The sequence below is a fragment of the Vicugna pacos genome, chromosome 20 (genome assembly GCF_048564905.1).
Source record: "Vicugna pacos chromosome 20, VicPac4, whole genome shotgun sequence".
NCBI classification, from domain to species: domain Eukaryota; kingdom Metazoa; phylum Chordata; class Mammalia; order Artiodactyla; family Camelidae; genus Vicugna; species Vicugna pacos.
Genome location: NC_133006.1, coordinates 17,130,171 through 17,150,640, shown reverse-complemented (window position 1 = coordinate 17,150,640; position 20,470 = coordinate 17,130,171). Strand labels below are relative to the sequence as shown.

Sequence of the window (20,470 nt, the reverse complement as noted above, 5' to 3'; positions counted from 1 at the left end):
CTGCCCTTTGGAGACGGCACCACATGTCTCTGGAGTTTGTTTTCCTTGTCTGTTTCATGAGCATCTATGCAGTAATGTTTGTGATAACACAGTTCCCTGCACAGGGTTGTATGAATCTAGCTGTTATGAGTAGCATCAGTCATCAGCATAGCGGTGATTTCAAATCCTATGACAAGTGAGCCAGGGGCGATGCTGGGCCCAAGGGAAGGCCATCCCGTCAGGAGGCTCAGCTTGGCCACCACTGAACAAAGCTATCACTTTTGACTCAGGTCCCAGAGGGGCCACCGCTGGCCCTTTGAGGACCTCAAATACCCCAGTGACCTGTGTGCTTTGAGTCTAGTCTATTGAGGAGATAACCAAAAAACCAGGGACTGATTTGCCTGAAGCATTTGGGTACCAGAAACAACAGAAGTTGAACAGGCTTTAGCTACATTACCAAAGCTATTAAAGCTAAAAACCACTAAACAACCACAGCTTGGTTCCCATCATCCACCCTACAGGCATCCACAACGAAACTAACAAGAGCGTGTTAGAAGAAAGCAGACACTGAGATTTATAAATACCTGTGTTTGCCCAGAGCTTTCAAAGCAAGCCCCAGGGCACTGAGAATAGTGCCCACCAGGCAGCACTGAGGAGCACTGGGGTCCCTCCCAGGGCACCCTCACACCCCTGCCCCAGAAACCTCCAGGTCTGAGGTTCATTTTCAAGACCCATTACCAGAGACCATTTCTGAGCACAGCTGCAATACAGGGGGATAGCAGGTGGGGGATACCTTTGACTTGGGTGGTCCATGGATCAGAGTTGAAGACCCTGGGGGCAGGCACAGGGCAGCCAGAGAGGGGGAGCACAGTGGGAACTGGGATTTGGGAATGGAGGAGGGTCCCCTCTGTGGGAGCAGAGGCACTGACTATGAATCCCAGAGGCAGAAATAGCCAACAGCATCAGTCTGCAAATAGCCCTCATTCTGCAATTGTTGGCAGGCTCTACAAACAGAGGGAGGTTCTGCAAACAGCACAAATGTGTTAAATAGGTTCAGCTGCTCTAAACAGCAGCTTGCTCTGTATACAGAGAATGGTGCAGTCATCAGGTACCTGGTAAGCAGATGGTCACAGGATTCATACCCAAGGATTAAAGCCCCAAACCAAAAGACCATCTGCTGGTGCATGTAGGAGAGAGAGTGGGGGTCAGTTTCAGTGTTTCAGTGATGTTTTCATAAACAAGATGGTCCAAAGACCGAAGCCCTCCTTACCTCTCTGTGGGGCACTCACTGTCCTCACTTTGGAAGGATCTGATTGGGGGAGCAATTTTCCAGTTCCTTCCCCCTTGCTTCACTTTGGTCCAGTGCATAACAAGGCTCCTCGCTGGGATCTCTGGGCATCTGGCTATGACAGGCTGGAACCATGCATTATTAAGAGGGGTGCTGGGCTCCTTGTAGAAGGCAGAGGCTGGTGGCAATTGCATCGTGTGGCCTTGTTGAGTCCTTCTGGTTTACAGTCCATTTGGACATCCATTATTTATGGCAACTGAGTGGCTGTGAACAAGCTGAGACTAAATTAAAATAACGTTCTCCCTCACGGAAGCAGTGGTTAATGCTGAGAAGTTATTCCAACTTACCCTTTACACTGCCCTTAGCCGGAGAAACAAATGACCAAGAGAAACTCAGAGACGGAGAGACAGAAGCAGAGAACAGCCCCAGCCTGTCTCTGCCCTCATCCCCTAGCCTCCACACCCTCCCTGTCCTGGAGGACAGGAGCCAGGTCTCCTTAAGTTGACTCTCCCAGTGTCCACTTGCCCTCTTTTCCTTCCCTTGACCATCGTACACTGTCTGGTTCCCCAGCACATGGAGAGCTTGACATGTCCTGGAGGACACACCAGCACAACCCTAGAATTCATGGAGCTGGATGACTTGCAAGGCAGGTGAGAAGTGACGCTGGCAGGGCTCCTGGGAAAGAACAGGCAGACGAATGATGGAAGAGGAGGAGAGGTTAGGAGCCACGGTGGAGAGAAAGTAGGTGGCAGACAAGCAGCTAAGAGAGGTGGTGGGAGAGGAAAGGGAGAGAGGGAAGAATGGGAAAGATGGGGCTGGTGTGGGATACCTGCAGGGGAGGCGGGAGAGAGGGAACTGACGTTGGGGCACAGGGAGACAACAGAGGCAGGGGTGTGGAAAGGCAGGAGGGGCCTCACCAGGCACAAGCTTCAGAGCGCAGAGAGCCCCTGATGGGCAATTACGGTGCTTCACTGAGAGACCACCAAGGGCACTATCTGCCGCAGTCCTGGCCAAGTTGAGTGTTTTGAAGGGAACAGCAGCTGAGTCCCCTGAATGCCCTGAGCCTTATACCCCTGCTCAGCTCCCTGCTGGGGATAAAGGCTGCCTGAGCACCTGGGGGAGGAGCTCCACGGACAGCAGGGGTGGCTGTGTCTGCCAGAGGGTCTGGGCCTGGGAGCTGGAAAGGAGTCTTCTGGTGGGATGGTGCCCTGCTCGAGGGCCCGATGCCGTGCCTCCTCTGCAGATGCAGATGCTACTGCATCTCTGTTCTGCTCCCTCCTCCTCCTGTTCATCTCCAGATGGGCAGCCCTCCAGTCTGCCCGTGCAGGGTCCCGCTGAGTCCTGGTCACAGCCATCCACCTCCTCCTGTTCAGACTGTGCTGGCTTCTCGCCCGCAGTTTCACTGCCATCACAACTACTATTTTTTAGCAGCTCGTGATCTTGAGGACAGGAGTTATATGTCACTTGGCTCTGTGCACAACTTTGTGTAAATGCATACACATGCACGCATGCACACACCCACATACCCTATTGACACAGATCCTGGACCTACTCTAGGGAGTGCTGTGTCAGTTAGGGTGTTTGCAAACTTACTTTGGCTAGTTTAAGCAGAAAAAGATGATATTAAATCTTTGGGGGAACCAGACTCAGACCTTGGGGGAGGCCACACAGTCAGGAATAATGCCCAACCCACCCCTTGGCTCTGCTCCCACCAAGACCTCACAGCTGTGTGTTTGGGCACACATATCAAGGTTCCCCCTGCTGATTCAAGGTACTGGGTCCTAGAACCTCCAGCACTGCCGCCCCAACAAAGCCAGACGCCTCTGCCACAGCTCTGACCAGGAAACAGCAACTGTGAGGCACCTGCACCTGCAGGCTTGCCTCAAGCCAAAGCCTCCCACAGGGGCATCCCTTTGGCAGAGTCCAGGTCCATGCCTGTGTCCAAGCTGTCAGGGACGCTGGGAAGAAAGTGTGGTTTCTTGCCCCAAGAGGCAGGTCTCCCAGAGTGGGAAATTTCCAAACAGGGCAGGGGTGGTCAAGAGCTGTGAGTGGCCAGGAAGCTTGCCAATATCCTCTGGAGGTACTAAGGGGTGGCCAAGTGCAGCAGAGGACGGGGAGCAGCACTGGGCAAAGAAATCACTCACTGAATTAATCCCCCATGTTTATTCCAATGCTTAGTGCATGGAGAGCCAGAGAGGTGGAGCAGACATGCTCCTGCTCTCAGTAAGGTACTGCCTGGAGAATGGAGGAGGCAGTGTCCCATCACTGGCAGCTGCCCTGGAAGGCATGTGAATGTATCATGGGGGCAGCTGGGGCCCCTGTGATCAGACAGGGCTGGAGTAGCCAGTAAGGATGAGGTGGCTGAATCCAGGCTCAGCGGAACCCTGCTGGGAAGCAGGTAAGATGTCTGCTTGGCATCTTCCCACCTGTAGCTCACCTGCCTGGGAGCTCTCCAGTCAGGCTGGAGAAGGGCTAATGGATGGGAGTGGCAGGGGTGCCTTTTCTCAGTTGTGTTTGCTAGCAAAAAAAAAAAAAAAAAAGGGTACCCAAAGTGAGGAAGAATTGGACCGGAAGGCATAAAGCAGGGAAGTCTGGCTGTGCACACATCCCATCAACAACCTGCTCTCCTGGATGCTTCTGCCCATTGACTGCCTGAGTTCCCTCCCCGTCGAGCTTGGGGCAGGGCCATAAAAGACAAGAACCCTCCCTGCTGGACCCTCCAAAGGCAGGTGACACTTGCGCTGGGATTTCAAGTACCTGATAGGGACCCAGGGTTGTGGGGCACAGGGCCCCTTGCTTTGCACCAGGCAGGCATTTTATTCCACGTCCCGCAGGTGGTGGGAGCTGTCCTCCGCCCCTCCCCCATGTCTCTACTCCAGACCCTTCACACTGCATCAGCAGGCAAGTGCCCAGCATGAATTGCCCCCCATTTCCTTTTATCTTTGTGGCTTTCAGCTAAAGGGATCCACGGGCAGCAGGCAGGTTCATGCGCCTAATTGGGCCCGATATATCTTTAACCAGACAGAGAGTGTGCGTCTGGATTTGTCGCCCGACAGGTACAGATGTTGGAGGCCCTCATCCATGAGACGGAGTCACTCTTGGGGATTGAGAGGCTCAGACAGCGTCAGTCAGAGGCAGGCTGCGCATCTCAAATGGGGGACAGAGCGTGCATGTGGAGTCTCCTCCAACAGACTCAGGTCGGCAGGCCCAGCACTTCATACACTGAATTACAGAAGCTTCTGCTTCAGAGCTGAGAATGTCTAAGGATGTCCCCTCTTTGTAGCATTTCTCATCACCATCACCTCCTCCCCATCACTAAGGAGCCCTTCCCGGCCAGTGCAGGTAAAGGGATGAATGAGGTCTCTGAGACACCTGGGATGAAAACCCAGGTCCACTCTCTGCTTGCTATGACTCTGGGCCGGTCGCCTACCTGCCCAAGAGGTCTCCATTAACTTGTCTTGCACACGGACCTGTTGTGAGCTCTGTGTGGGGATTCTCCGTGTGGCTGCCCCACCTTCTGCACTTCTGCAGCGCTTTGTTCTTACCTGTTGGGTGATGATGTGGTAAGAAACCCTGGCCCTGCACTTGTTAGCTATATGGTATTGGGAAAATTACTTAATCTCTCTGAGACCCAGTTAGTTGATTATCTAAAATGGAGATGGTGACAGTACCTCCTTGGCCGGGCTGTTGAGAGGGTTAATGCCTGCGAAGCCCTAAGCAGACTGTGCCCATGAGCCCTTAGGAAACCCTGCCGGTTGTTGTGTCGGTGGCGTTGGTGCAGGACTATTCCAGCACCCACCTTCTAGAGTTAGACAGTTCCCACTTGTTCATCTTGCCTCTCCCATCGGCCTGGGAACTGGCCAGAGGCCTGGACTCTATCCAGCCTGGATCCTGGTAAGGAAGGAATGTTCCATGAATCAGTGGAAGGGACACTGGCATGTGACGATAACATGACTCCCCAATGCCATGCGGACACAGTGGTTCCCTCTGAGTATCAGCAAGACCCTCATGGCTTCTTGTCCACTGTAACTCTTCTCTGATGCTCAGTTTTCCCATTTGTGATGTGGGGAGAATTGGCTTAAATCATGTCTCAGAAGCATCCAGCATCATCCTTGGCCCATGGTAGGTGCTTAAAAAAAAGTGGCTGGAATCCATCCCATTGAGACCCACCCTGGAAAAATAGTGAAGCCAAGAACCTCCCACCTTTTTCCCACCTTCCACTGGCCAGGGCCATCTCTCCCTCCTGCTGCCCTGCTCTAGTCCAAGCCAGTGTTCCAGGCTCCAAAATGACCCCAGCCCACCCTCAAACCCCCAGAGCCTTAGTCAGCAGGAGTTATTGGAGGACAGCTGTGAAAAGTTATTTCCCACAAAGTGTAACCCATGAGAATTAATAGGTTCTACCTTTCCCAGGGCCACATGCATCGACAAGAAGTTTGAAAATGGCACTATTCACAAGGTGGCAAGCAGGTTAAGGGAATGTGCACAGCAGAAAGGAGGACGACAGGGAGTGACAGGAACCACCAAAGACTTAGCACAGCGCTCACAGTCACAATTGTGAAACACTTTGTTGGCCAAATAAAGTGCCTGGCTATGAGTCCTCAGTTTGCCACCTGTGAAACAAAGGTGGCTATGGCAGTGGAATTCCAGGCTGAGGATAAAGCACAAACAGGGTAGTGGCACATCCCCCTCTGCCTTCAGATCAGCCAGGGTGGCTCTAGGTCTCCTGAACCAGCAGAGAGAGCTGGGTCCTCACTGCTCCACTCAAAGGAAGCCCAAGAGCTGGCCCCAGCGGCTCGCACCCCTTCAACGCTGCCAGAAAGGCCCATCCCTTCAGTGGCCACCTCCCTGCAGCACCAGCTGGGGCCAATCTTGTCTTTTCCACATTTAGAAAGAGTTGGGGCTTAAATGTCAGTGGATGTTCTCTGAGCAGCATGACAGTTACCAGCCTGAACAGAAAGGAAGGAAGGAAAAACTGACCCAGCATCCATCAAGCCCGACCAGAGCAAGAAGCAGAGCCCTGTGCTTCCACATTAATCCCTCACCTGCCTTGCTCTGGGGAGGAGGCAGCTGGGGACAGGAGGTGGTGTGACACCTGCTCACAGACCCTCAAGGAGGGGCCCAGCAGGCACCCAGCTTCGTGCGGCATTGCACTCAGTGCACCCAGTACCTATGGCTCCAAAGTAAGGGGATGAGGTTCAGATCCCAGCTCCTCCACCAACTAGCTCTGTGATGCTGGGCGACTTCCTCCACCTCCCTGAGCCTGCTTCCCCATCTGTAATATCAGAGTGATGGTAAGTCCCTCTTAGGGCTTGTGCCTGTAGGTCACTCAACAGGCAGCGATACTCAGCAAATAGCATCTCTGGTTTCCACCCACAGCAAGGCTGCCCACCACTAGCTCCTGGCAGAGTCATTTGTGTCCGGCTGCACATGCCCAGTGGTGGCGCCTTGGTGCCAGGTGAGATCACCAAGCTTTTCTTTACCTTTGACTTTCAGTGTGAGGACTGGTCTCCTGGAAAGAAAGCCAGAAAATGTTTAAAGACTCTACTGGGTCTGGCTATCCAAGAGTTAGGGCTATCACCTAATTAACGGGTTCAGTTACTAATAGTGGCGTTAATAGCAGCTCACACTTCCCCAGCACTTACTGGCTGGTACTGCTCTAAGTGCGGCTTAATCTTTAATCCTGAGGTTTAATCCTTAGGACAACCCAGTGCGTGGATATTACCGTTACGCCCACTTTACGTTTGGGCGTGTAGGCAGAGAGAGGGTAAGCAAACTCAGAACCGGGGGACTCAGCATTGGGACCAGGTGGGCTGCGCGGAGAGTTTGTGTGTCCAAGGTGGAAGGAGGCTGTGTCAAGGGTGTCTCGACTAACCAGATGTGTCAGGAGCCAAGAACAGCTCATGCCAGCTCCACTGCTCTGGGTCCTTTCAGTCTCTGACAGTCTCTTTTATTTTTATTCTTCTGTAGGAACAGAATGGTGCTCAGATGTGGGTCTGGCAGGAACTTGACCATACAGAGGCAGCCTCAGCCTCCTCTTCCCCTTGGGTGCAGGCACCAGTTGGGTAGGCGTGCCAGGATGAGGGCCTGGGCACTCACCTCTGAGCCACCGGGGCCCCTGCAGTGCCTCCTCCTTCCAGGCTGACTGGCTTCTGGGCTTCCCAGAGGCAGTGAGATGGTGGAGGTGAGTCCTCTGGGGCCGAGGTAGCCTGGTCAGGTTCCCAGAAAATGTTCTTGACAGCCCATGCATTTCTTCAGGCAGCCTTCTTGAAAGGGGCCGCTCATTGGGCATTATATCCTCCCTTGGATGTACCAGAACGGTCTCCACTGCCTGACCCAGCTTGGCCCTCAGGCTCCAGGTGAGCCATTGTCTGGATTTGCTTTCCCATTCAGCCTTCAGGAGGAGGGGAGGGCCCTTGGTCTCTGAATGAGGGTGGCACTAGGTTGTCTTTGAGAGGATCTGCTGGGATTTCCACCATCTTTCCTCCAGCGTCCACATCAATTGGGTCACTGAGTCCAGCTGGCAGTCCCTCCTGGCCATCCCAAGAGCCTCCTATGCTGGCTCTCCAAACACCTGCAGCTTCTTCCCCAGGGCATCACATGCTCATCACAGGTGCCAGTCCATCCATTCCCCTCCAGCACCCAGCTCCCTGAGCCCATGTCCCCTTAACCCCAACCGAGGTTCCTGGGCCCTCTTGGAGCTCCTTTGATATGGAGCCAAATCCAAAGGCAGGCTGTCACTGGGGAGCACTGGGCTGGGAGTCAGAGGGTTCAGAAAGTTGGGGCTTCAGCTGTACACACATTGTGTGCCTCCTCTGAGTCTCATTCTCAGAATAAACTCATCCTTTGTGTCCTGATCGGCTGTGAGACGCTGAGATTTCTAAATGGCATTTTTCATAAACAGAGTGGACTTGATCACATACACGCACATACACATGCAAGGTGCCCAGGGAGCTGGGCACAACTTTGCTGAGTCAACACAGAGTCACTGGCCAACTCCACTCTGAAGAGGTACTTGGAAAGAAGGTGTGGCTGAAGGTGAAGATGGGCAGAAAGCCAGGAACTGCCTCCAGGGACAACCCGCCCCCCCTCACCTGACAATCCATCCCCCAAACCTGACAACCTATCCCCTTAACCAAGGCCTTGTGGTTTGAGGGCCTCTGGGCCCAGACTGGGCTGAGAAAACCTGTAGCGAGCAGGCTGGGGGAAGGGCAGAGGAAGCTGGGAGTAGGGGCAGATTTAGAGAGAAACCCGGAGCAGGTAAGAGCAGGAGTGAAGAACTTGGACCACGTGAGAGGGAAGTCTGAGCAGGGCTGGACCAGGGGGCTCAGGCTCCTGCTCCCCTGCTGTTGCCTCCTTGGCACCAGCCTCAACTAGAGCCTCCCAGATCACTGGATGCCACAGCCATGCCTAGGACCTTGAGGCTGCATATCCAGCTTAATCCACATCAGCGTCAGAGTGAAGGCCTCACTGTCACTCGGGGATATTTATAACCTGCCTGCTAGGCCCCAGTACCCGGAGGCAGCCTGGAAACTAGGCCACAGGAGCCATGGAGGAGGCAGGCCCTATACCCTGCCCCAGCCTCAGAAAGCTCCCAGGAAGTGGGGCCTAAGTTAGGGAATAGAGGAGACAGAGCCTCTCTGCCCCACTGCTTGGGTAAGCGGAGTTTCCAGATAGGGCTTCCTGTGCTTATAATAAGCTTGAGCCTAGGCTGCATTTTCCACCCAGTCTGTGTGCATCCTCCCCATGTCTCTTCTCCCTCCTGGTCATCAGATTACACAAAGGCTCCCGTGCAGGAGGGCAAGTCCACATACCTAAGTACCACATACAAGGCCTTCACCCACACCACCTCCCCACCCGCTCATGTGGAGGTGTGGTGAGGTCACTAAGGACTCAAGAGCACCTGGGGTCCAGTGTGGGCTCCATTGCTGTGTGACCCTGAGTAATTTTGTGTGAAACTTTTCTCATCTGTAAAATGGGCTTAACAATGAAGCATCCATGAACAAAAGGCTCAGAATAGTGCCTGGCACACAGCAAGTGCTCAGTTTGTGCTTGCTTGTATTGAAAGGTGTACTGATTAGTAGAGGCCCCAGACCAAGGCTGCTTGAGTTCAAATCCTGATGCTGCCACTCACTGGCTGAGTGTCCTTGTGTCCATTACTTAACCTCTCTGGGCCTCAGTTTCTTTGTCCCTAAGATGAAAGTCATAGTACTTACCTCACAGGGTCATTGTGAGGATTAAATGAGTTAATATGTAAAGGTCCAAGAATGGCGCCTGGGACACAGTAGGTGTTCGATCAGTATTAGCTCTGATGATAGTGATGATGATGATTCTGGCAAGATTTTCTTCTAGCCAGGCTCCCTCTCTCCTTCCTAACCCCTCTTCCATGCAGCCTTCCTGACCACTTTGGTGAATTTGCACTGCCTCCCCTCTCCGATACCCTAGGCCTGACCCCTCACATTACTCCTCTGAGTAAATTTAGTCTGTGGGCCCTGAGGCAGGGGCTCTGCCCAGCCCATCTGTCCTTCCCACCTCAGTGCACACAGCCCAGCCTTGACCTGGGTGAGCAGCAGTGAAGCCAAAGATCCCCTAAATCAGACTTGTCCTTGATGAGTCTGCTCCATGCAGGCATCTGTTCCTGGGGTGGGGGACAGCTCGGCCTCAGCCCCGGCCCCAACAGACAGACACATACACACACCATGCTTATGCCCTGTAAGGTAGAATTGAGTTGTTTCCCCAGAAATAATCCCCTATTCCCACTAATGACAACCAAAATGCATTTTCCTCAAGCCCCCGCATTTCCTAGATTTTTCAGTCCTCCCCACCCCTGGGAGATGGGGCAAGCCCTGGAGGCCAGGTTGGGCTGCAGCAGGATGACATCTGACATCGCGAGGGGGCACCCGGCAGGACGCCCAGGGAGCAGTGCCCAGCGCAGGGGAGGGAGGCACTGCAGTCCTTCCTGAGGTGGGAAGGAGCACCTCTCCCTTGAAGGCCTGACAGGTCAGCCTTTCTGACCCTGACGATGTTAACACTCCCTGTCCCCAGGCCACACTCAGCCCCAGGCTCATCAGAGGGCTCTGCTGACACGGCCTCCCCACTCCCCTCCCAACACAGGCCCAGCTAGGCTCCCAGGAGCTGCCTGTCTCCCCATTACCGGTCAAAACAGAGCACTGTCCTCCCGGCCCCCTTCACTGCCTTCCCCGTGACTACCTCTCCTTCTGGGATACGCCCTAGACAGAGGCAACCTTGCTCATCTCACAGGGGCCACTTCAGTGGGGGTCCCCTTTTTCCCATGAGCTGGGGACAGGGAGAGGGAAGGAGGGGGTTCGGCAGAGGCAGGGAGGGAGGACTTTCTTTGAATTCATTATTCTCTTGGGGTGATGGAGGGCCACTGTCACCGGCCTGAGTGCTCAGCCCTTCCCAGACTCCAAGTCTACCTGCCCCCAAATACATGAGGATGGGAAGAGGACCTCCTGCAGTGCCCGAGCCTGTCTGCTTGGTCCTCATGCCTCTCCCTTGCTCTAGTCTAAGACCATCTGAAAATGGTCCTCACACTAGCATCTATGGCTGAGAATCCGAAATTAACCCTCTCCACTTAGTAAATTATCCCCAAGGACAGTGCCTTCCAAAGGTAGGTTTGTCTAATGGAAGGAGCCCAGGCCAGGGGAGAGGAGCCAAGAGAAGCCTTATAAATCTAGCCAAATGCTGGCCTGTGCACTCAAGCTACATGTAGTTAAATCCAGGCACCTCTTCCCTAAACAGCGCAGGGTCAGTGCAGTAATATAGCAGGTATTTACAGAGCACATCACAGCTACAAGATGCCTTCCCCACGCTCTGTCAGTTTGTTACCCTCTGCACCGTAAGACAGAAGTAGAAAGCTGTTTAATCCTCTTCCACATGGGAGGGAACTGGGCCTCGGAGTGGCTGGTACAAGTCTTAGCATGGAAAGACATATCAGACGCCCCTGCTGCCCTACCCAGATCTCCTTCACCAGCTGGGCACTCACCCCAAGCTGCTGTAGTGTTGGCTGCTAACGGCTCACACTGCACCCTTCTCCAAGGGACTGTCCCTAGCCAGCAGGAGCCACTCCCCTGGGAGACACCCAGGAGGTTAAGGCCTCCATCACATGCCCCTCCCCCGGGAACAGCCCTTGGCTAGCGATACTGGGTAGGGACTTACAGCCACCCACCTGTCTTTAGGTGGGACCACTCCACGTGCCATTCAACCCCAGGGCTCCCCATGGGGTCAGGCCATGGCTTAGCCTCACCTGAAGTGGCTTCTTGGCCTAGATTCTTTTGCTTCCCTCACTTCCTCACAGCTTATCCCCAGAGCACTCCCTCAACAAATCTCACACATGCAGGGACCCCACTGAAGACCCCACTCCTGGGGAACCAGAAGGGCTAGAACCCAGGGCTTCTTATCTCAAATCTGCATGCTCATAAGACAGTTCCCGGGGCAGCCTGGGATGTCTGCTGTGCTAAGAACCTAGTTTTCTGCCAGGATCTTAACACTTTCCCTGTGAACCTGAGCCCGCACCTCCCACAGCTCTCTCCCCTCCCCCGTACCCAGGCTGTGGCAGCCAACACCATGACTCACGTCCATCCACCGTCCTCCTGAGCCTCCAGATCGCTACCCAGTGCCCTGACTTGTTACGCAGTGCAGATGGCAATTAACTGCATGATATGAAAATATCCGACCCTAATTATTTCAGGGATGAGGCCAGGGACCATAAATAAATGATGAAGAGTTTTCTAGGGGCTCCTTGGCTAGCTCCTGCACCAGTTTGCCAAACGCTTGGGAGTGAAGGGGACCCTTTCCCGCACAGAGTTCAGTGGCATGAGGTGATGAGACAAGGGGCAATACCCAGGGAGGTGCCTTGAATTTACCAGGGGAAGTCAGGCCACTCCTCCTGGCATGGAAATACACAACCATTAGGGCCACCGTCCTTGTCCTGCACGCAAATGAAAGCAAACAGCAGTGGCTCCCTGGCTGTCCTCTGATGAATAATTGATGGTAGAACGCAATCTTGTGAACAAATTACAGGAATATTCCCAGTCACCCCTTCTCCCACATCTGTCTCTCCTTTCCCATCCCACTCTAGGCAGCAAGCAGTTTTCATTTTTCCCAAATGATTGGGTTCCCTCTGGGCCTCACCCCGTGGTGGCCTCCGCGGGGATATGCCCCTGGGGAGCCACAGTCAGACACCAGGAAGGACAGGCCACACGCTCAGACAGAGATCTGAGCCGCTTGGGGGCTGCCCTTTGCTGGAACAGTGTGTCTTTTTCCAGCAACATATCACAACAAAGCTGGGAAGAGAAAGGAACCCTTCGTATTCGTGGATCTTTTTATGCACTAGAGTGAATGTCGACACACATACACACAGACACACACACACAGAGACACATAGACAGACACACACAGACATACTTGAACAGATGGGACTCCCATATTTGAAAGCCTGAAATATGAACATTGATATTTATTGGAGGAGAGCTACTTACTTCACAAGAGGATTTGCAACAGGGCTTCTTTAAACAGTAAGCAACCAAAGTGCATTGAACAGAATCAGATTTGCAAAAATTTGACTTACCTGTACATTTTCAGAAGCCCATGCACTGTGGGGTGCGAATGTGTGTTTGTAAATAAGCAGAACTTGTCGATGCCTCTGGTCATCTAGATGGGGAGAGGCAGGCATTTCTGACGGCTAACTACACACCTGAGAGGTCTGGTCACAGGGGGGCCCCGAGCCAGCCCCACACAGCAGTTCCTTCTGCACCTGCCCCTGGCAAAGATGAAACCAAAGGTCAACCCAGGGCTCATCACCAAAGAGGTCCCCCACCTCTAGATGCTCTCCTTATACCCCCGAGTCCCAAACAGTTCAGCCTCCCATGGGAGTTTTGAGAAGAGTAGCTAGAAAAAAGTTTATTAACCATCTCAACCAACTGCTTCATTAGGCACTTGAAAGAAATAAGGCGGCGGCCTGCCACAAGCCCAGTGCCAGCGTGACCTTGGGCCTTTAATGCCTTTATCCCAGCCATCTCCATAGTGCTTGGTGAGGCCAAAGCGATAAAGAGGCTTCCAGGAAGTAGCCTTACTGTCCAGTCTCCTCCAGGCCCGGGCCTACTCCCTCATTTCTTTGCTTTCCTCCTTTTCCTGCTCCAGATGACAGACGTGTCCTTTTGAGTTCTAGCTAGCCCATGACACTCCCTTGATAAGACTCAGGGGGTGTTACTCCCTGCGTAACAACCTTATCTTCTTATTAAGACCTTACCCTTTAGAACCAACTCCTTGTTCATCTGCTTAGCAGGGGTCCCAGAGGACTGCCCCGGTACCCTCTTATAGGGACTGGATATTCAGGGACTTGAAGATGGAACAAGGAGTAAGATTCAGGTCTCTCCTAACTTTCAGTCCAGAACTTGTCTCAGCAGACAAACACACACCTCTTAAAATCCAAGCCCCTTTTTTATAACGACAATAAAGCTGGTCATAATAGCAAACATTAAACAAGAACAGCTGACACATATACACATGGCACCTACTATGTGCCAGGCAGTGTTCTAAGCCTTTTATATATGTTAACTTATTTGATCATCACAATGACTCAGAAGGAGGTACTGACATTACTCCTGCCCCCAGAGACCCGAGTGGTTAAGTAACTTGCTCAAGGTCACATAGCTATTAAGTGGGCAAGTAGGGAACTGGGCCCAGGAAATGTGACTGCAGAGTCCAAGGTCTGGCACCTTGAACTCTTTAGACCAGGCCCCTGTTGATATCTCTGACCTCAGATCCTACCATCCCTCCCTCCTGAGCCCTGCTACTGCTCTCCAGCTACAAACACAGCATGCTCATTCCCAAGTAGGGCTTCTGTCTCTGCTGTTCCCCTTGCCTAGAATGCTTGGCCTTCTGAATTCCATGTCTCCTGGGAGAGGCGCAGCCTGATGACACTATCTAAAGTAGCCATTGGATCTCTGAATGAGACCATCCTGCATTAGTGTGGCCCTAAATCCAATGAGGACTATCCTTTAAGACACAGAAAAAGAGAAGAGACGGAGGCACACAGGTGGAAAGGCCATGTGAAGACAGAGGGAGGAACTGGAGTGCAGTCACAAGCCAAGGAGTGTCAAAGATTGCTGGCAGCCACCTGAAATAGGAGAGAGGCCTGGAATAGATTCTCCCTTTAAGACTCCAGAGGGCACCAGTGCTGATGACACCCTGATGTTGGACATCTGGCCTCTAAAACCGTGAAAGAATGCATTTCTGTTGTTTTAAGCCGCCCAGTTTGTGGTAATTTGTGTAAGGAACTCATGCAATAACCATGTGAGATTGTTGTGAGGATTAAGTTAGTTAACATAAGAATATAGGACAGAGGCTGAAGCACAGGGGAAACTTTTAAAGTGTTTGCTTTCATTGTAATCATTAGAATTGCACAAACATGAATGCACCTGTCTCCGGCCCACCCCATAAAAAATAAAGTAGCCACCGGAGCCAGCCACTCCCCTTCTCTGAAATTCCTTCAGCATTTCTCACTACCTGACATGTTCATGGTTTACAATTTCTGCCACTAAGATGGAAACTCCAGGGGCACAGCGATCTTGCCCTCTATTCACCGTGGTGGGCCCTGAACCTGGACCAGCTTGGCCTGGCATGTAGAGGGCACACGCTGTTGTGTACTAGTGTGCACATGAAGGCATCCATACAGGGTGCAGACCACGGACGGCCGTGTGCTGGGAGACAGTACTCTGCAGCGAAACACCAGCTAGAAGTGGCGAGACCAGCTTAACACAAACTGGCAGCCGATGCTAAGAAACAGAATGCCTCTGAGACAGATCTGTAATTACCCAGCCTGGAAGAATGCAGAACAGAAAAGAGAACCTGTGTGTTGGAGCTGAAGCAGCTCCTATGCTGGGCCCAGGCCTTTTGTGTTGGTTGCCTGGAGAAACGGAAGACTTGATTAAAAGGTATGAGGAATTGGCCCCTCCAGAGTTCTCAGAAGGGAAGAGGGCTGAGCTGGTCCAGTCAATCTAGTTACTTGAGCTTCTAAATATAGCTGGGTCAGGCGTGGGGCACTAAGGAGGCAGGTCTGAGATCAGATAGGATGGAAGGGCTCCCCTCCCCACAGCATCCTGCCTTCCACCTTACCACTTCCAGCCCAGGAACAGTCTAGGGGGACAGCCACACCCCTCAAGTAGTGATCACATGCAGATCAGGAGGCATGTAGGTCTGGGACCCTCCAAAAGCACCATGAATCCTCTCAGCTGAGAGCCACCTTGGACCAGGCGGTCCTCTGGCCAATCCATCCTTGCCCAAGCTGTGTATTCCTCAAACACAAGGGGACCAGCTGGAGGCATAAAAAGTTCCACAGGGAGACTTCTGAAGACCTCAATGGGCCTGGGCCTGGTTCTCCACTTCTCAGCACAATGGCAGGGCGACTTGTACCCAGCCAGACACTGAAAGTGAATTGTTGTGGTTTCTATGTCTCCCTCACACTGCTGCTGGCCTCTGCCTTCTTAAAGTTCAGGGTGCATGTGTTAGGATTCAGGACTTTAGGAATTAAGGAATTGTCTGTGTTATATGTCAATTCCAACACAGGCAAATGTGTACATTTAAGGCTTCCACAGCCCTGTCATTTACCAAGTCTGTGACCTTGGACACCGAGGTTTGTTTAACCTCTCTGTGCCTCAGTTTGTTCATGTGGAATATGGGTATCCTATCCTGTGTCCCGAGCTTAGTAAGCAGTAACTGGCAGAGCACAGGTACAAAGAAACACAAGCATCTCCCTTCCCCACTCATAAAACCCTTTCTGCAGTGCTAAGAACCTTCCTTCTCATGGAGTCTCAGAATGGCCAAGGAAGGTTAACAGGGGCCCCACCTCCTGGGCTTCTATTTTTCATCACAGATACCATGGCTTGGCCCACCCAATGCTCTTTGGAATATTCTAGAAGGCCAGATCTCAGAGCTCCTCCTCTGCCTGCCTCTCCTTAAGCTCCAGCTTAACCCTACTCCCCATACCCAGAAGTCACAGTTGACCCAGGGATCATGACAATTTCTAAAAGGCCAGTGGCTCATTGTCTCTGCCCTCTGTACTTCGGTCCAGCAGGCTGGGCTCAGCTCATCTGAGGAGCTCAGGGCCCAGGTGGGGTGATGGGTAGAGCCCAGCTATAGAATATTTTCGGGGATCTGGAGCCAGGCTTCTTGATTTGTCCCAGATATGACAGCAGCTGGGTCCCCAAGAGCACGTGCAGTCCCACATCCATGGATCTGGGTTACAAAGTGGCAGGTGAGAGTGATAGGTATCAGGAGCCTTGAGGTGCCCAACGCTGGGACACTCCCCCAAAGCAGGAAGAAAGAGCATTGTGAGGTGAGAGCACAGGCTTCCCTTCCTTAGAGGCCTGGCCATCCTTTGTATGTTGACAGCCACGTCAGCTGCCATGGACTCCCTGGTGGCTGGGACATGAGGCTGGGGAAAAAAAAAGAAAGGGAAACTTAGGGATCCCTCCCCATGCTTTAAACTTTAGGAGTCCTTTATTTCACTGCTCTAACCAGAATCAGAGGGTCTCCTTCCTATCTCTCTCTCTTTCTGCACCAAGCACTCACTTTCAGGCCATGCTAAGTTCTGCTCAGGGGAGGCCCAAGGGAAAAAGAGGCTCAATTCACTACAAGTTTGGTAGTACTTGGAATCCTCATTCCACCCACCCCTTAATCCACTTGCTGATACTTATTGTTCAGAGACTTCAAATAGCTGTATGGTGCTCTCTGCCCAGGTTTCACAGTCAGTGGGAGACAGAGGCTGCCATGCGTTTGCTGCATCTCTGCTGGAACTGGAACACAGTAAGATTTTAAAGCCCCATCAAGTTATAAAACCGTTGGTCCTTCCCTTTCCTCCAGGAGGAAGGAGACAAGTCCTGGCTGACTGTCACATTGTCCTACACCCCTATGAAAACACTATCACATCTATTCACTTATTCTTTCCTTTCACAAATATTTCTTGAGCACTGGTTCTGTTCTAGGTCCCTTCTAGACACTGAGAATTCAGCAATGAAGAAACAGACAAAGCCATTGTCAGGCAAGGCAGTCAGAATATAAACAAATAATTAAAAATATCATATGTGGGTGGTAAGTACTATTGTGAAAAATAAAGGAAGGTAAAAGGATGGGAGTGCTTTTTTCTAAAGGACAGGCAGAGCCTCTTTGAATAGTAATGAAATCTAAGGAGAAAGTAGAAAAAAGTGAGCCCTCTAAATATCTGAGGCAGAAGTATTCTAGGAAGAAGAAATTGCTAGGGCCCTTTGAAGGCAGAGACAGCATGTCTGGCACCTCTGAGGAACAGCCAGGGGGCCCGTGTAAGTGGGGAGCACCAGGCAAGGAGGGGCGCTGTTGAGGATGAGGTCAGAGGTGGGTGAGGAGAGGGGCAGATCACATGCGACCATGTAGGACATTATTAGGACTTGGGGAACATGGAGTTTGACACACAGGAGTGACACTGCCTGCCTTATAATTTAAGAGGTTTTGAGACTGATGTTTTGAGAATAGATTGGGGTAGAAGAATAGGGGTGCCAAGAAGGAAACAGAGAGATCATCTGGAAGACTATGAAATAATTCAGGAGAGAGAAAACGTTGTCTGGTCCAGGGCACTTCAGATGCAGGAAGTTAGAAATGACTAGGTTCTGAATATATGTTGAAGGTAGAGTGGACAAGAGCTGTTGACAAAGAGCATTCAGATATAGAGAGAAGATGAACAGTCAACTTGGAGTTGCTATGGAGATCATCTGGCAATTACCCTGTGGACCAAATCTCTAACCCAACATCCCCGACATCATGATATTCAGCTACTGTATGTGCACTCCCCGGGAGAGAGGATTCACTACCTCACACATCTTCACCCAGTCCTTGAAAGTTCTTTCCTATACTCACTCAAAGTCCACGTCCCTGTGTTTTCTCTCACTGCTCCTAAAGCAATATAGGGCAGGACCCCACCACCTCCCACACAGTCCTCTGGATTGTCTGGCCTCTCCCTTGGTTCACATGCCCCATCAATGCTGTCTTCAATCCCTGTGGATGTGAACAAATCCCAGGAGCAAGTAGCTCTGGGCGTTCCACTAGGTAGAAGGGTCAGGGACTGACTGTTCTCTGAGCTCCTTCTAGAACATCACTCACAGATTTTGGTAAATAACTTACATTCAGAACACAAATTTAAATTTGGCAAATGCACTCATCTCTTTCCTTTTTGTCAGGTGAGGGGAATTAGAGAGAGCTTAGGTTTTGCTTCCTCACCACTGAAAACGTCAAAGCAATTAGGAGAGCATTTCTTTAGGCACCACCTGTCAGCATCCACATCCACTCCCCCCGTTTCCCTGCCCATGACATAAATGAACTATCTGTGGTCCTATCTAAACCAAGTTCCTCCACTTTTCTATTATATTCCACGTCTTTTATCATGTTCAAAAACACTGGTAACCCTGAAAGTTAAAGGGAACAACAGAATAAAACTAATATTTTTAAAACAAAATTCAAGAATCTTTTATAGAAATAAGAGAAAACCTAAATTTATGTAAGGGAATGCATAAATTGACTGAGAATAATCAACTCAGAGACACAGATGATAAAATGATTAGACTTTAAAGGCAAAAGAAGCCATACTCAAGGCCTCTAGACACAATACCCATAATACCTACAAGAGTATGAAAATTCTATTGGCATCAGGATATTCAAGAGCAATCTGCAAAGCAAGGCAAGAATGGAACATTATTTTCAGGTAACCAAAAGAAAGGAAACAAATTGTGAACCACAGATTTTATATGCAACAAAGCTGTCATTCAATATCAAGGCTATGGAAAAATAAATTATATATACAAAGAGTGAAAGAATCTGTGCACATGAGCCCTTCTTGGATAACCTGTTAGAGGATGAATTCTATTTGATCAAGAGATGACTGGGGGGATCCTTGGCAAAAGAATGATGGAGGATGTAGTGTACTTAAAGTGAATCTAAAGCATGCAGATCTAAAATTTAAACAAGGATCATGAGCAAAGGGGGAAAATAGTTTGTAAATTTCATATGCTCTGATATAGAAAAAAACGCAACTTAAAATTTGAGCTAAGAAGGAAGACAGAAAAAAGAAAGTAGAATAAGATCACTGTTGCACAGGGAACAGTAGGAATCTACCATTTAGAATTGACAGTCCAGATAGTAAAAGGTTAAGTAAGGAAAAAGGAGGAGGAGGATACTTTAAAAGATGGCAATGCAAAGGAAACTATGAGGTCAAAATGTATACTTTTATAAATATCAAAGAATTTTGTATTAAAAAAAACAAAGGAGCCATATACAGAAACAAAGTAAACATAACATAATACATAGACTAATTATAATATAAAATGTTACAAAGAACTGACATCCATATATTAGTCATATCAATAAATGTAAAGGAGATTAACTTGCCTAATATAAGATATATATTTTTAAAATATCTTACAAAGGAAAACTCTGATCTCTTCCATATATAGGAGAAACATTTGAAACAAAGTGATTCAAAGGCTAAAAACTTGAAAGGGAATGGGAAAAGTTATGCCAGGTAAACAGAACAACTCTAAAACAAGGGTAAGCCTAGTATTAGAAAATGCAGAATGTAGGCAAAAAAAAAAAAAACCCAAAAAACCAAGAGAAATAAAAACATTATAATGTAAAAAGCCACAATCTACAATACAATAAAATTGATCAGTTATTACTATCTATGCACCAGATTAGACAGAAACCATCTATTTATAAAATAGAAATTATAGCAAAACAAAGATAAATAGATGGAACAATAATGATAGGATAGTTTTACACACTGCTCTCAGGACGAGAAGGGAACATGAACAAAAAATAAGTATGAACAGGGAAGACTTAACCAACATGAATCATAAATTAGATTTCATAAATATGTATTAAATGCTGCACCCTTTAATAAAAAATATACTTTCTTCTCCAGCAGACATGAAAGATTCATTGAAAATGATCATATATTATATCACAAAGGAAACATAAGTAGGTTCCATAGTAGGAATATTACAAACAGAATTCTCTGATCTCAATGCAGTAAAAGTGGAAATAAAAAGAAAACATTTTAAATGCCCTTTCAAAGATGGAGGAAAAGACAGACTTCACTCTGCCTGCCACCTAAAACAAAAAAATATGAACAAAAGACATGAAACAATGGTTTTCAAGAGA

At 50.1% G+C, this 20,470-nt stretch overlaps 1 protein-coding gene across 1 annotated transcript in view; it reads right to left on the bottom strand.

Moving 5' to 3' along the window:
• Window positions 1–12,907: 12,907 nt before the first annotated feature.
• Window positions 12,908–20,470, bottom strand: part of LRFN2 (leucine rich repeat and fibronectin type III domain containing 2) — a 190,990-nt gene continuing 183,427 nt past the window's right edge. The window contains exon 5 of the mRNA XM_072945075.1: window positions 12,908–13,046. The gene's annotated coding sequence lies outside the window, so the exon portion shown is untranslated. The remainder of the gene's footprint in view (window positions 13,047–20,470) is intronic.